This window comes from Somniosus microcephalus, chromosome 1, assembly GCF_052327205.1.
Source record: "Somniosus microcephalus isolate GS21.2 chromosome 1, FLI_Smic_1.0, whole genome shotgun sequence".
Lineage (NCBI taxonomy): Eukaryota > Metazoa > Chordata > Chondrichthyes > Squaliformes > Somniosidae > Somniosus > Somniosus microcephalus.
In genome coordinates, this window is record NC_140987.1 from 85,138,044 (window position 1) to 85,153,532 (window position 15,489).

The 15,489-nt window shown below is 41.4% G+C and overlaps 1 long non-coding RNA gene across 1 annotated transcript; it reads left to right on the plus strand.

Annotated features, from left to right (window-relative positions):
* The first annotated feature begins 446 nt into the window (after positions 1 to 446).
* Positions 447 to 10,300, plus strand: LOC147124217 (uncharacterized). Its single transcript, XR_015079685.1, has 2 exons — positions 447 to 876; positions 6,702 to 10,300. It is a non-coding gene; the product is annotated as an uncharacterized LOC147124217 (long non-coding RNA).
* The last annotated feature ends 5,189 nt before the right edge of the window (positions 10,301 to 15,489 follow it).

Here is a 15,489-nt window from a genome sequence, read left to right on the forward strand (position 1 = left end):
AAGAGTGGTGTTCTGGTGATGGGAGGGCGGGAAACCATGAGGTTCATGCCAGGACAAGGATAACATATGAGGATACCAGCATCTTGTATCTTTTCAGCCCCGCCGCTGGCCAAGGGCTCAGCCATGCTCCTGCCAAGAATGGCCAGCACCGTCTCCTCCAAGGAGATGAGGTGAGGCTAGGAATGGGCACTGTGCCTCGTGATTGGTGCAGATTTTTGGTAGGTGAGTGATTGAGGGTGGGGGTCATGCATTGAGCAGTGTATGAGGCTAGTGGTGTAGCTGGTAGGAGACGACTTTTGAAGATGCATTCACCAACCTCGACCACTGGTCTGGGGTCATGAAGCTTCTTTGGGCACTGGAGCCAGGTGGTGGGGGCGACACTGCTGACAGTGACGGCCTCAGTGATCTCCTCCCACATCGTTCTTTCTGGAAGGCCTCCTGGCCCCTGTGGCTAGATGGCCTGTCTTGCAGTGTTTGACCCCCTGCATAAAGCTGGATTGCTGTGTGAGAGTCCCTGGGTGCCCATCCCTGGCTTGCTGAGCCATTTGTGTTAGTGCTGAAGTACTTTCCCCATTTTTTTGAGGTTAGGAAGGGATTTCAGCTTTAAGAGCTGAATATTCACATTTGGGACATTTTAATGTGAAATATTTTTTAAAAGGCAGAAAGGGCTGAAAACTGTATTGTCACTTAACTTTAATTTGTATTGATTCAGTGTGCATAGCCCCTTTAATTCTCAGGCCTCTTCATTGCCCACAATTCCTTGTGAGCTCCATAGCCTCACTTCCAGAGGCTGCGCGAGGCTCAAACGCCACACCTGCACACAAACTTCAGATCGGATGCCTCCAGTAACGCCACCAGGACGTCATTGTACAGCAGGTAAGCACTGCGCCAACAATCTCCATCCTCCAGGTGAATTTTATTCCATTAGCATTGCGGCCATTTTCAGTGGCCGTTAACTCCAGTTGCTGGTGACACCGGCAACTTTACTGTCTAACACAAATTTCTTCCCCATGATGTCTCCGCAACACTGCCAGGTTTTGTCTTATACATGATGTTATAAATGCCTGCGGCCTTCAGCCACTTTGAGTGAGTGGGATCATTTCGAGGCAGCATATCAACACCAGGCATTACAACGACGTGTACATTTTGCTGAAATTCTCATTTTGCTGCATCAGATAATTATCTCCTCAGGGTGTTGCATGCTGCAACTACAATTTTAATGCTGCAGTTGATTTCCTTCTAAGCATTATTCTGGTTTCAAGGTAGAATGCCAATCTGGGTAAACTACCTTTTTACATTATGCGTTATGAAAACTATTTTTCCATTACTGCCCACTAATTTTTAAGGGGAAGCACTTAAGGTGCTATCCATTTAAGCAATTGATTTGTGAAGAACTTAGTTAAATAGTTAGTGTCTCAATTTTAATGAATGATATTCAGCCCTACATTAAAACCTGAAGTGCAGATGCTCTTGGCAAGGTGCAGGTTATGGGAAAGGACAGAACATTGGTATTTTCAAATCTTTGCAATGTTGATTTTTGCAAAAGTGGGCTGGTGCAATTTTTAAATAAATTGTAATTCATTATTTTTTTAAGTTAGTAGCGAATAACTAACATTTTCCAAGAGTTATTTTTAACATAAATTGTATTCTAGATAATATAAGAGATATAATAGAATACATGTAGATATTGCTAACAGCCAAACATGGACATTTTCCATCTACAGTGAATAACCAGGAAAGCATAACAATGTCCCATCCCTGTATCATTTTTTTACATAAAGAAAGACTTGCATTTTTAAAAAACCTCAGGACGTCCCAAAGTGCTTTACAGCCAATGAATTACTTTTGAAGTGTAGTCCCTGTTGTAATGTAGTAATGTGTAGTAGCTTACAAAATAGGTAAGCACATTGACGGCTTACACTATACTTTCAGGTTGAGAGACCTTGTAAATACTTTGATAGATAGCATCATTTTTGAAATAGATTCATAGAACTTTTATTAGCTATTTTGTAAGCTCATACACATTCCTTCATTATACCTCCTTCTACTCTTGGTTATAACTAGTATCAGGTCTCAGTGCAGTCCTGAAAATAGCTCCCTCCATTCAATCTCCCAACATATTGAAAGAAGACAGCCTCTTGGAGACTGGAGCTCAAAGCCTCCAGAGCAGCGGTGTGATCATTCACGAGAAATTCAACCACTGTGCAAAAGGCCTCTGTCATTGAGGCTCCAATGTAGATGTTCCAAAGTTGCCACAAACCCCATAGTGGATTGCATTTCAGTTAAGCAATCATGCACAACTGCACAGATGTGGGTAGTGGACTGGTCCACAGTCACTGCCACACCTTTTCAGGATATTTTGACACAGTTGCTAATGACAACAAAAAGTGTTGGTGCTCAGATAGCATTCCTGTTTTAAATGCAGGTGCCAAAAATGAATCTCAGGGCTCTGCAACTCAGGAAGGATGCCAGCTGTTCCGCTAGCCAGTAGCTTCTTGCTCCTCCCCTGTCACCACCACATGCTTCTGCTCACTTGTATTCTGTGATTTACCCGGTGTCATTAAACTAACTACCTAAATCCCCAGGATGGATATAGCTGTGTTGGTAGTGGCTGTGGGTGAAATGCTTGACATAGGGTACTGTGAGCTATTGGGGCAGATCGTGCTTGTTCTTGACACCATTTTAAACAATGCTTATTCAGCTTAGAGTGTGTCATGTTGTTGTGCAGGAATGCATGCATGTGAGTGAATCATGCACAATTAAATAAGAGAATGAACAAGTGGAGAAAGAATAAAGGCCAATTTCAGGTAGCTTCACCCTGGCCTACACCCTTTTTGTTTTTTACTGCCATGGTACATAAGAAGTTAAAAACCATCTACACTCACAGAAATCGTATCCTAGCTTAACTTAATATAATTGTTGCAGATTTTAATTGGTTTGTCTATGACTAGCGATGATACCAATTCAATCAATTCGATACAAACATCTTATGGGATTTGTTCAAATATATGTTTGATTGATAGCTTTTTTGAATTTAACAGAAAACTATTTAAACCTGGGAACTTTCTTAAGGTATTGATCAACCTACCTCGTTTAAATTGGTGATTCTATCTGGAGTCTTCAAACAGAGATAATCAGGCCAAATAACTGCCATAGACCGAAAAAAAGGAAATAACAGCAATGTAAGAATATTGTTTTCTGCTACACGGGGAGATTGAAATAGAAATAGCTAAGTTTATCAGCCACTATTACTGTTCAGTAAATTTATTTGGCTGCTAAAGCCCAAGGCAGAGTCTAGTGTAGTGCTAATCTGCTATCCTATGAAGACAAGTAGGATTTCATGAATGCATGGGATAAAACCACTGGCTGAAACAAACTGAAGAGGATTTCCTGTTAATTCTTTGATATCTGGTCAAATGAAAACATTCCCTCTGGGACATAATGGGCTAACGCACCTACAAAAGTAGTCTGAAATACAGGAACAAAACATATATGCAGTAAAAAGAACAAGTAAAGAACCCCCCAAAATGTAAGAACAGTAAAGAAAAAGAAACTGTGGGAAAAGTTTTCAATTTTTTTTGTCACAATGGATTCTGATTGGTTGAAAAATAGCTCCAGATTTTTTTTGTCAGTTGAAAGACAATGGTGTGCTGATTGATGTACTCACTTCATATGTGTAACCAGCTCAAATTCTGCCAGCTTTAGCAGAAAATCATTAATTAAAGCCCCACTCCAGGACTCACACATATAACCTAGGCTGACACTTCATGCAGTACTAAGGGAGTGGCAAGTTTACATAGGCAGTTTCCATTCTAAATGTGGACATTGACATATTCAATGTAAATATAAATATAAGGAGAGAATGTATGACTTTAAAATGGGACTGCACGCTCTGGTCCAAATAATCCCCGGCCTCTAAACCCGCTTCACCTGAAAACAACATTTGGCCTTGATTCCCCATGTCCAATATCATGGAAGATTGACTAGTATATCAAATTGATATTACTTATCTGTACACAATGAATAGTTCCACTGACCACATCTTGGGCATGCATGAGATGGTCATATAAAGGTTGCTGGTAAGGTGGATCTGGAGAAAGTTAGGAAGAAAATACTTTGCATTTAGGGTGCAGTTATACTGCCATTTCCATGCCAAAAATAAAGTGGTCTTAGGTGCTCTGAGGGGGTATTTCATATCATTTCAAGTTTACTCTAGTTGCCATTTAACTCCAGTCTGGTGTGAAGCTGAGTTTCAAAGAGATCTAAGACAATCTATTGGAGTACTTGGGAACCTTTAAAATTTTGAACAATTTTGTTTTAATGTTAAAAGGAAACAGATGCTGCTGCCCTTCTCTCCTAAGATTAAAACCTAGCCACAGAGAGCGATGTCAAACAACGGATGTGCAGAGCTCTTCTGTAAATGTCAGTAAGACTCAGATCACACTGTGATATAACAGTATAACTGCAGCCTTAAAGCTGGTCACTTAGGGACAACCACCTAGTACAGTAGATGTAGACTTGGTTGAAACATTGGAAAAGAAGTGAACAGATTCCTTATTCAACAGTGAATAGAGGGATGTAAAGCAAGAGAAAAAATAGTCTGTCTAGGTCCTGTATGAAAATAGTCCTATAAATTCTGTACATAAACCAAAATGACGTGGGAAGCTGAATACATTGAATGGGCTTTTCCTGTCCTACATTCCTATATTTTCATAGAACTTTTGACATTCAATGGAACAATCCATAGGAAAAGAGAATATATTTTTTGAAATATGTAACTTTCAATGAAAGATTATTAACTTTTGAACACTGGATTTTAATAAAGGACCTAGGAGCGCTCAGCATTCCAAAAGGTCAGGGAGTTTAAAGAGGAAAAAAAACAAAAGCATTAATTTTATGATTGTTCTCAGAGCAAAGAGAGAAACACTAACCCTGTCAAAGTAAGTGAGCCTGTGCAGTAATGGTCTTTTTATGATTTAAAGGATTAGCACAAGTTAAAATAAAAGCTTTTGCAATGAAGAGTAGAAACAAAAATCTGTTTTATGCATTTTGGGATTCAGTAACACTGTTAAAAGTGTGCTAATAGCATCTTCCTCCAATTCTCCAAGACTAAGCCATCCTGCTGCACTTAGTGCTCTTGAGACCACCCACACTGATGTACATACAAAAACCACATGTGTGAGGAATGTCTGCTGTTAATGGAAATCAATATCAGCATTACGACCCTATTATACGCACAGGCTGGCTCTCAGACAAGATCACTTGTTTCATCTTTTGGGTACCTTTGGCTAGTTTTATGTGGTTGCATGTAAACACAATTTACTGTGCTGGATTTCTTATCAGATATAGTTTGATTCTAACAGACAATAATGTTTGTTTGAAACCTAATATCAATTATTTATCAATTGGTTTAACTACCTTTTGACATATTGATCGGAGCTGAGAATATAATACTGTATAATGTATTCCACTACATCTGATTTACTAGAAGGTAAAAACAACATGAACACAATGATAATAGGCCGGAAGAGTCTCTTTTTTTTGTGCTCTACTCAGTTAGATCAATGTAAAGACTGCTGCCTCTCCTTATAAAGTGAAGTCAACAATCTGCTGCCACGATAATGTGTTCTTATTTCAAAGAATAAACCTGAATTTCTGGATTTACCTCAGAATTCATGTTTCATACATTAAATAATCAAGGGCATCCACTTACTTCAGCGAAGCTAAAAGTTTGGTTTTATAATGAAACTGAAGGGCACCTATTATGTACCTCTCTGCCATCCAGCTTACACTGAGATCTTTGAGTGACTTCAGAAATACGTTCAATCTGGGTACCAGACAGAACTTTGTGGTGTTTCCAGTACAGCAGGTCAACGTGGATCTTTCAATCCCAATCATGCAGGCTAGGGACAAGAATAGCACATTGGTGTTTCTCTCTCCCTACCACCATCACTGTTACCAGGAGATGGATGCAAGAAATCAAAAACTCATGTCAGCATTTATATTTCCAAGACACTGACATGATACAGATAAGAAACCCATGCCGAGAGCTGTGATTTATGCTGATAATGGGTGAAGGGTTTACAATGCTAAATCGATTCTAGAGTAAAGTCCATATCAGATTCTTTGTGGTGTAAATGTATATGTCAAATATTTCCATTGTGGCAGCTTGCAAGGTGTGAATCTAATGCCACGGTAATGTTTAGAGATCCAATTGAACCCAAAAATTACTCGAAGTCCACTCACTGAAACATATAGCATACCAAGATGATTTATGCTTTTTAAATGTAAACAGGACCACCCTCAGGAGTTGGTTTTGTGCCAGGCCCACTATAATTTACCAGTGGAACTTCAACTAAATCCCCTCTCTAAACATTAAATGCTTGCCTTGTATTCAATCCATTCTCCTTGCTATCCATTATTATTGCTGGTTCTCTTAATATCCAATTATCATTTGAACAATGAATAATTGGTTTTCAGTATGGACATATACAACATTTGTACATGTGTGTAGGTGGATTAGAAATAGTAATTCGGGACTGAGAGGCTGAGTTGTCATACAAACAAGAAATCTTTCTATTTATCCAGTTTTGCTGTGGTAGTAGTCTCAGCCTTTTTTTTTTTAATTGCAAATTTAAAATAATTTTCCTTCCTGTTGGTTAATTTTGTCCTCTCTTCTTCTCCCTTTTGTAATACGTCAGGGTTCATACTGTAGATTCTGAGCACACTAGCGACTGCAGACATCTCCAGGACCACTGCCAATGCCACACTGTACCCAGACAGAAGAGGGTGCTCAAGTACAATTCCTAAGGAACCCTACTGGTCCTCCTTTTGCTCGGTGCTGTGTCTGACAACTCAAATGTGGGCAGCTTTGCCATCCGGTGGAAGCCCAAATATTAAGCCTGGATGTAAAACTGGAGCCTACTAGTTTATGGCACCGGGCATTAATGCATCAGAATAGCATGCCACTCAGCCAATGTTCCTGCTAATTTTTTTTGGGTGCACGGCCCCTTCAAGGGGCTGCGCGCGGGCCATTCAAATTACCGCGCATACACGGTTTTTGCTATTAGAACACTGTTGAACCGGCTGCGCGGGACCTGCAGATCGCTGTGTGGCCTCGCAGCTTCAAGGGAACATTGCACTCAGCGGCCCAAAATTGCAAATGTTTTCAAAAACAAGTTGTAAAATATGTAAATGAATTTGCAAGTGACGGCTATTGACAACTTTCATTCAGTTCAATAAATTATCTCTGGAAATTCTGTTTATGCTAATGTACAATAGTTAAACTTCTTTTGCTGTGTTTCTGAGTCAGTGTGCTTAACTCTAAACGTATTAGTAATTTTATTCCCGTTTAATAATGTTAAGAACAAATTCTGGTTTTCCTGGGCAATAAAATATAATTTTGTGGTTTTGGGGACATGGAAGTGAATTTCCTTGTGGGTTCTCCTGATCGCCTGTCGTAACTTCAGTAGATGAACCATGGCAAACCCTGCATGTTGCCATAAAGGAAAACATTTGGCACACATTTATACCACTAACTTCACACCAGAATGAATCTGGTATGGAATCAATTTAGCATTGTAAACCCCTCCCCCATTACCATTATAATTCACACTTCTGGGCATGGGTATCACACCTGTACCATGTCAGTTTACACCGTTTTCATTGATTACCACCAAAGTTATGGTGGATAATTGGGAGAATCCATGTAGAAACTCATCCTCATGGCCTAACATCTGGAACCTGGTTTTAAATCCAGTCTAAACTGCTGAATGGAAGGATCCTACTTGAAAGAAGTTCGGATAGTTTCAACCGAGTTCCCAGTAAGCAGAGGCCCACAGCACTAATTCAACATTTGATTTGCAATAAGTTAGGAATCTTGTACCTACACCATATGGACGGCAGCGGTTCAAGAAGGCGGCGCACCACCATCTTCTCAAGGGCAATTAGGAATGGGCACTAAATGCAGGCCTAGCCAGCGACGCCCACATCCCATCAATGAATTTTAAAAAAATAGGATGGCTAGTGTGGGAAATGGAAAATATAATGGGCCGGAATTTGCAGTGGGTAATGACGGTGAACTAACAGCGTTCACCGTAAGTACCCCCATGAAACTGACCGCAATTTCAGGATTTAGCGCTTGTGCATCTAAATGTGGAAATCGTGAAGTTGTGGTCAGTGATTCACTACTCCGACACCGGCTGCACTGTGGAATCCCCCCCCCATAGCTGGCAATCAGTATACTCAGTGAAAGTGATGAAAACTTGGTTTTTTTTGTGGTAATATAGCTGTTAAATACCCCATTAAATGTTAAGCCTTGTTGGAATAGGTGTAACTGGGGTTTTAACAGCATATTGACTGGTAAACAAATGTTCTGGTCCTAAAAAAATATTTTTTATATTTGTGGAGTGTCAAATTTCTCCATTATGATAACAATTAAAACATTTTATAAACTTAATTTTTTTTAAAGTTTGTTCATGATATTTCAGCTTCTACCTTATCCACATGTGAGAGTCTCAATTTTTATTTCGCTCTCTGTAACATTTTTTAAAAGTCCCAATAAAAGCAGCTTCTTATTTCTTGGTTTCCTGTCTGTGAGAATTCTACAATGTGATTAGCTGCTTAGACAGCTTGTTGACGTCACTGCAGCATTGCACTAGGAATTCCCATTCAGCAAACTTCTCGCCACAGAGATCGCGAGATCTGAGCAGCTTTCTTCAGGGCCAGCGGCTGACCACAAATTATGGCCATTTGTGCAGTAAGGAATATTGGGGCAGAGGGAGCTTTATTCTACTTCTAACTGCTATAGATGACTTTGAAGTGCTTGATGCTGATACTGAGTCCCTACAATTGAAGATGTTCCATTGTCCAAAACTAACAGCCCTGACTTTCACAAGAACCTTTGTTTTTAAGGTTAAGCAGATTTCTACACAATTGGAAGATTCTGATGGGGTAACTATCTGCAGTTTTTGGATAATTGGGAATCAACCATTTGCTTTTTAATTGACAAGATGAAATTGTCAGTTGTTTTGCCTTATTTGACAAATAAATTGCACCTTAAATTCCTAGCTCACTGACGGAGCTGATACAGGGGATTGGTACTGCTGCCTCATTTGACATTATTAGCTTTGATGGTGCTTCAGGCAATTTATTTTCCCTGTCTGACTTTCTTCCTCATTAGGAGGATCAATTGCTGCATTAATACTTGGGAGGAACTGTTCTGTGCATTATTTCTAGTGAAATCCTAAATGTGTTTGCAAAGTATGTGTTTATAATTTGTCTGCAAATAGCAAGCAGACAAAGTCTCTTTCCCTCCCCCCATCCTTTGCTTGTTCTGTTTATTATATCCTGTATATTGCAAATTACTGGTACATTTTTTACATTTTATTAACTCTTAAGCAAAAGTTTTTTTTTACAAAAATGGAACATATTCTATACTATCTGTATCCTGTTGCTTTATATACACTAATAATGTAGTTTACCAATTTTCCCTTACATCAGCATATTGCCCTTGATGGGAGAACTGTAAAATCCTGGACAGCAGTAGAATTGATTTTGAGGCGACATGTGTACCCACAAGTGCACGTAAAGGAATGTTACTTGTGGTACCAACTCCAATTTCTCCACAGGGTATCCACCAAAGCACTCAGATTCCCGTGACTCAGTTAGTAGTGTGGTTGCTTATAATAAAAAGCTAACTTGCATTCACATAGCTCTTCACATCCTCAGGATGTCCCAAAACACTTTACAGCCAATGATTCACTTTTGAAATGTAATCACTGTTATGTAGGCAAATGCAGCAAGTCAATTAGTGTATTAGCAAAGTCCCATACACAGCAAATGAGAGAAATGGCCAGTTAATATGTTTTTAATGGTGTTGGCAGAGGCTGAATGTTCAGGACGTATGGGAGAACTCCCTGTTCTTCTTTGAATAGTGCCGTGGGATCTTTAACATCCAGCTGAACAGGCAGCAGCACATCAGTTTAACATATCATCGGAAAGATGACCCTGCCAACAATGCAGCACTCCATCAGTACTGCACTGAAGCATCAACTCCTGGAGAGGAAGCTTGAACCTGCAACCTTTTGATGTGGAGGCAACCATCCTACCAACAGCACCAAGCTGACATTGTAGCAATAACTTGCATTTACGTAGCATCATTAAATTATAAAATATCCTGCGGTACTGATGGGAGTCAGCACATTGTAGCAATTACAAACCAAGGTCTCATGTATTGTTTTTGTTATTCTTTGACAGGAATGTTCTAAAGGGTTTGGAAATAAAAGAACATTTGTTTTTACCCCATCAATACGAGTGTTTATTCAGATAAAACAGAAAAATGAATGGATGCTGAGCTGTGGAGGGGAGATTATGAGGGGTGACCAAAAAAAGTAGTTAAAAGATGGATTTTTAGAAGGTTTAAGGTGGTGAGAAAAGTAGAGAACTGAAGGACTTTAGGGAGGGTGTTCCAAAGAATAGGGCTGAGGCAGCTTTGATGTCAGCCGCCAATGAACAAAAGGCTAGAATTGAAGAACTGAAGGAATGCAAGGCTGGAAGAGCTCATGAGCATGTTGGGGTGGTGTTGCCAATGGCCACTGCTCCTCGGGTGCGGTGTGCGCCTGCACCCTACTGGGTACTCCAGGAACTTAGTACATAGCATGCTAAGAACCTGGGGGATGGGGTGTGGGGGGCTAAACTCATTGACTCAGAATTTGCTGGGAAAATAATGGAGAGTTCAATGTGCATACCGTTATTAGTGTGTACATAACCCAGCAATTGGTGGCACGTAAGGGATACAGCGCGAGTTGTGAATTGTCACAAATTGCTGGACGATTTGTGCTGCTCCGCCGCTAGCTTTGCGAAAACGGGAGCTCACCGTCAATCTCCCCATGAGTTTCAAGGTATTGCTCCATTCGCACCGTTAAAGTGAATTAAACTTGCTGCAGAAATTTAGGGCTGGTACTTAATGTAAGAATCTTTTAAAAATGAGATTTATGTTCCTGCAGTGCCACTCAACCTCACTGGCCCAGAAAGGAAACAATTTAAAGTGTAAATATTTTTCTTACTTTTCCTTTGTCTCTTTTTCTTCCTCTCTCTTATTCCAATCTTTCTTTCCCTCTTTATTTCTCCATCTAATTTACCCTATTTCCTTCTCTGTCGTTCCTGTGGGTCTTTCTCGATCCTTAAATCTCATTGGTTAGCCTCTCATTGTTAGCCTTTATTGCAAGGGGGGGGGGTACTGTACACAGTTTTTGGTCCACTTATATCCATTATAATATAAGGATATCCTTGCCTTAGAGGTGGTGCAACAAAAGTTCACTAGATTGATTCCTGGGATGAGAGGGCTGTCCTATGATGAGAGATTGAATAGAATGGCATATATTCTCTGGAGTTTAGAAGAATGAGAGGTGATCTCATTGAAAGGTATAAAATTCTTAGAGGGCTTGACAGGGTCGATGCTGAGAGGCTGTTTTCACTGGCTGGTGAATCTAGAACTGGGGCACAGTCTCAGTATAAGAGGTCAGCCATTTAAGACTGAGATGAGGAGAAATTTGGAGAAATTTCTTCACTCAGAGGGTTGTGAATCTTTGGAATTCTCTACCCCAGATGGCTGTGAATGCTCAGTAGTTGAGTATATTCAAGACTGAGATCGATAGATTTTTGGGCACAAAGGGAATCAACGGATATGGGTACGATAGCAAAATACTGCAGATGCTGGAAATCCAAAATAACAACAGAAAATGCTGGAAAAACTCAGCAGGCCAGGCAACATCCATGGAGAGAAATTAAAAGTCGACATTTCGGGTGAACCCTTTTTCAAAACTGGAAAGGAAATAAAATAGATCGAAGGCAGGGCTGCGATAGAACAAAAGAGAAGTAAAGAGACATTAAGAGGTATTCAAAACCAGACGAGATGGTAATAGGACAGAGGAGACAAAGACGGCTCAGATTAGGTGTGAAGTGTACTGGCAGGATGAGAGACAGCTGCCGTGTGGGAGAGAGAAAAAAAAGGAAGGGGGGGGAAGGGAAGACCCAAAACAAAGGGGTGGAAAAAATATATATATATAAGTAAAAATGTAACGGGGGCCGAGGTTATGATCTGAAATTGTTGAACTCGATATTGAGTCCGAAAGGCTGCAAAGTGCCTAATTGGAAGATGAGGTGCTGTTCCTCGAGTTTACGTTGAGCTCCCGTGGAACAATGCAAGAGGCCAAGGACGGTGAGGTCCGAGTGGGAATGAAGCGGTGAATTAAAATGACAGGCGACCGGAAGCTCGGGGTCACCCTTACGGACTGAACGGAGGTGTTCCGCAAAACGGTCACCCAATCTGCGTTTGGTCTCCCCAATGTAGAGGAGACCGCATCGTGAGCAGCGAATACAGTATACTAGATTGCAAGAGGTACAAGTAAATCGCTGTTTCACCTGGAAGGGGTGTTTGGGGCCCTGGACAGTGGGAAGGGGGGAGGTAAAGGGGCAGGTGTTACAAATCCTGCGTTTGCACGGGAAGGTGCCAGGTGGAGGGGAAGGGCTGTTGGGGGTGATAGAGGAGTGGACTAGGGTGTCTCGGAGGGAGCGGTCCCTATGGAATGCTGAAAGGGGAGGGGAGGGGAAGATGCGTTTGGTGGTGGGACCACTTTGGAGATAGCGGAAATGGTGGAGGATGATCCGCTGAATGTGGAGGCTGGTAGGTGTCACTGACTTCATCTCCTCTGGAGATCTTCCCCCTGCGGCCACCAACGTCATAGTTCCCCAACCCCGCACAGCCCGCTTCTACCTCCTTCCCAAGATCCACAAACAGGACTGCCCTGGTAGACCCATTGTTTCAGCCTGTTCTTGCCCCATGGAACTTAGCTCTTCCTATCTCGACTCTATCTTTTCTCCCCTTGTCCAGTCTCTTCCCACCTACATCCGCGACTCTTCGGACGCCCTCCGCCACTTTAACAGTTTCCAGTTTCCTGGCCCCAACCGCCTCCTTTTCACCATGGACGTACAATCCCTCTACACCTCCATCCCCCACCAGGGTGGCCTGAGGGCGCTCCGCTTCTTCCTTGAACAGAGGCCCGACCAGTCCCCATCCACCACCACCCTCCTCCGCCTAGCTGAACTTGTTCTCACATTGACCAACTTCTCCTTTAACTCCACTCATTTCCTCCAAATCAAAGGTGTTGCTGTGGGTACCCGCATGGGTCCTAGCTATGCCTGCCTTTTCATGGGATATGTGGAACACTCTTTGTTCCAGTCCTACTCAGGTCCCCTCCTTCACCTCTTTTTCCGATACATTGATGACTGTATCGGTGCCATTTCCTGCTCTCGCCCCGAACTAGACAATTTCATTCACTTTGCCTCCAATTTCCACCCTTCCCTCACCTTCACATGGTCCATCTCTGACTTTTCCCTTCCCTTCCTCGACTTCTCCGTCTCCATCTCTGGGGATAGGTTATCGACCAATATTCACTACAAGCCCACTGACTCCCACAGCTATCTGGACTACACTTCCTCCCACCCCGCCTCCTGTAAGGACTCTATTCCATTCTCCCAGTTCCTCCAGCTCCGCCGTATGGGGGTTGGGAACCTGAGCAGGGAGACAGAGGAAAGGGAAACAAGGATAAAAGCAAAAGATAGGAAGGAGAAAAACAAAAGTGGCAGTCAGAGATATCAACGGTTTAAATCAAACATGGCCACAGTAAATAATAATTCTAATAGGGCTAAGAGCATTAAAAAAACAAGCCTGAAGGCTTTGTGTCTTAATGCGAGGAGCATTTGTAATAAGGTGGATGAATTGGCTGCGCAAATAGAGGTAAACAAATATGATTTGGTTGGGATTACGGAAATGTGGCTCAAGGATGGCCAAGACTGGGAACTCAACATTCAGGGGTATTCGATATTCAGGAAAGATAGGCAAAAAGGAAAGGGAGGTGGGGTAGCATTACTGGTTAAAGAAGGGATTAACACAATTGTATGGAAGGATATTAGCTCTGATGATGTGGAATCTGTATGGGTAGAACTGAGGAATACTAAGGGGAAAAAAACGTTAGTGGGAGTGGTATATAGACCTCCAAACAGTAAGGCGGAGGTTGGGGATGGCATTAAAAGGGAAATTAAAGAAGCATGCAATAAGGGCACAGCAGTCATCATGGGTGACTTTAATCTACATATAGATTGGGCCAACCAAATTAGTAACAATACTGTGGAGGAGGAATTCCTGGAGTGTTTACGGGATGGTTTCCTGGACCAATATGTCGAGGAACCAACCAGAGATCAGGCCATCTTAGACTGGGTATTATGTAACGAGAAAGGATTAATTAGCAATCTTGTTGTACGAGGCCCCTTGGGTCGGAGCGATCATAATATGATCAAATTCTTCATTAAGATGGAGAATGAAGTAGTTGACTCAGAGACTAGGGTCCTGAATTTAAATAAAGGAAACTACGATGATCTGAGGTAGGATTGATTGGGGAATGTCACTCAAAGGGTTGACGGTGGATAGGCAATGGCAAACATTCAAAGGCCGAATGGATGAGCTACAGAAATTGTTCATCCTAGTTTGGCATAAAAATAAAACAAAAAAGGTGACTCAACCGTGGCTAACAAGGGAAATTAGGGATAGCATAAGATCCAAAGAGAGGACATATAAATTGGCCAGAAAAAGCAATAATCCTGAGGATTGGGAGCAGTTTAGGATTCAACAAAGGAAGACAAAGGGATTAATTAAGAAAGGGAAAATAGAATATGAGAGTAAGCTTGCAGGGAACATAAAAACTGACTGTAAAAGCTTTTATAGATATGTGAAGAGAAAAAGATTGGTGAAGTCAAGCATAGGTCCCTTGCAGTCAGAATCAGGGGCATTTACAATGGGGAACAAGGAAATGGCAGACCAACTAAATACATACTTTGGTTCTGTCTTCACAAAGGAGGACACAAATAACCTTCCAGAGATGCCGGGGAACATAGGGTCTGATGAAAGGGTGGAACTGAAAGAAATCAGTATTTGTAGGGAAATGGTGTTAGGAAAATTGATGGGACTTGTTAGGTCCGTGTACCTTAATGTTGTGTCCTTCAATAATTAGACAACAGACTGCAGGGAACGATTCAACAGGTGTTTACTGAATGAGGGTTACTCTAGAACTAAATGTACAGATCACTACTCAGGGTTTATATACAGGTGTGGTCACTGCCGGTAATACAGTATACAGGAGCTGTAAAAAGTATCCTTAAGGTATATATACATTACATACATTACAATTCCTCCCCTTTTAGATTAACAGTACCATAATACTCATTTAACAATTAACATTTTTAATATACAATGTGTTATATGAAAATAGTCCATTCATATATTCAGTCTCTGGGGAGGCTTCCTGATTCTTTCTGGATAATGCCTTTCCCGAGTGTCTCGCTCTTGGCGCGGAGGCGATTCTAGCACCCTGTCATCAGTTGATTCATCAGCTTCCAATGCTATTGTTTCTGAGGTAGATGCGACCTGTACGT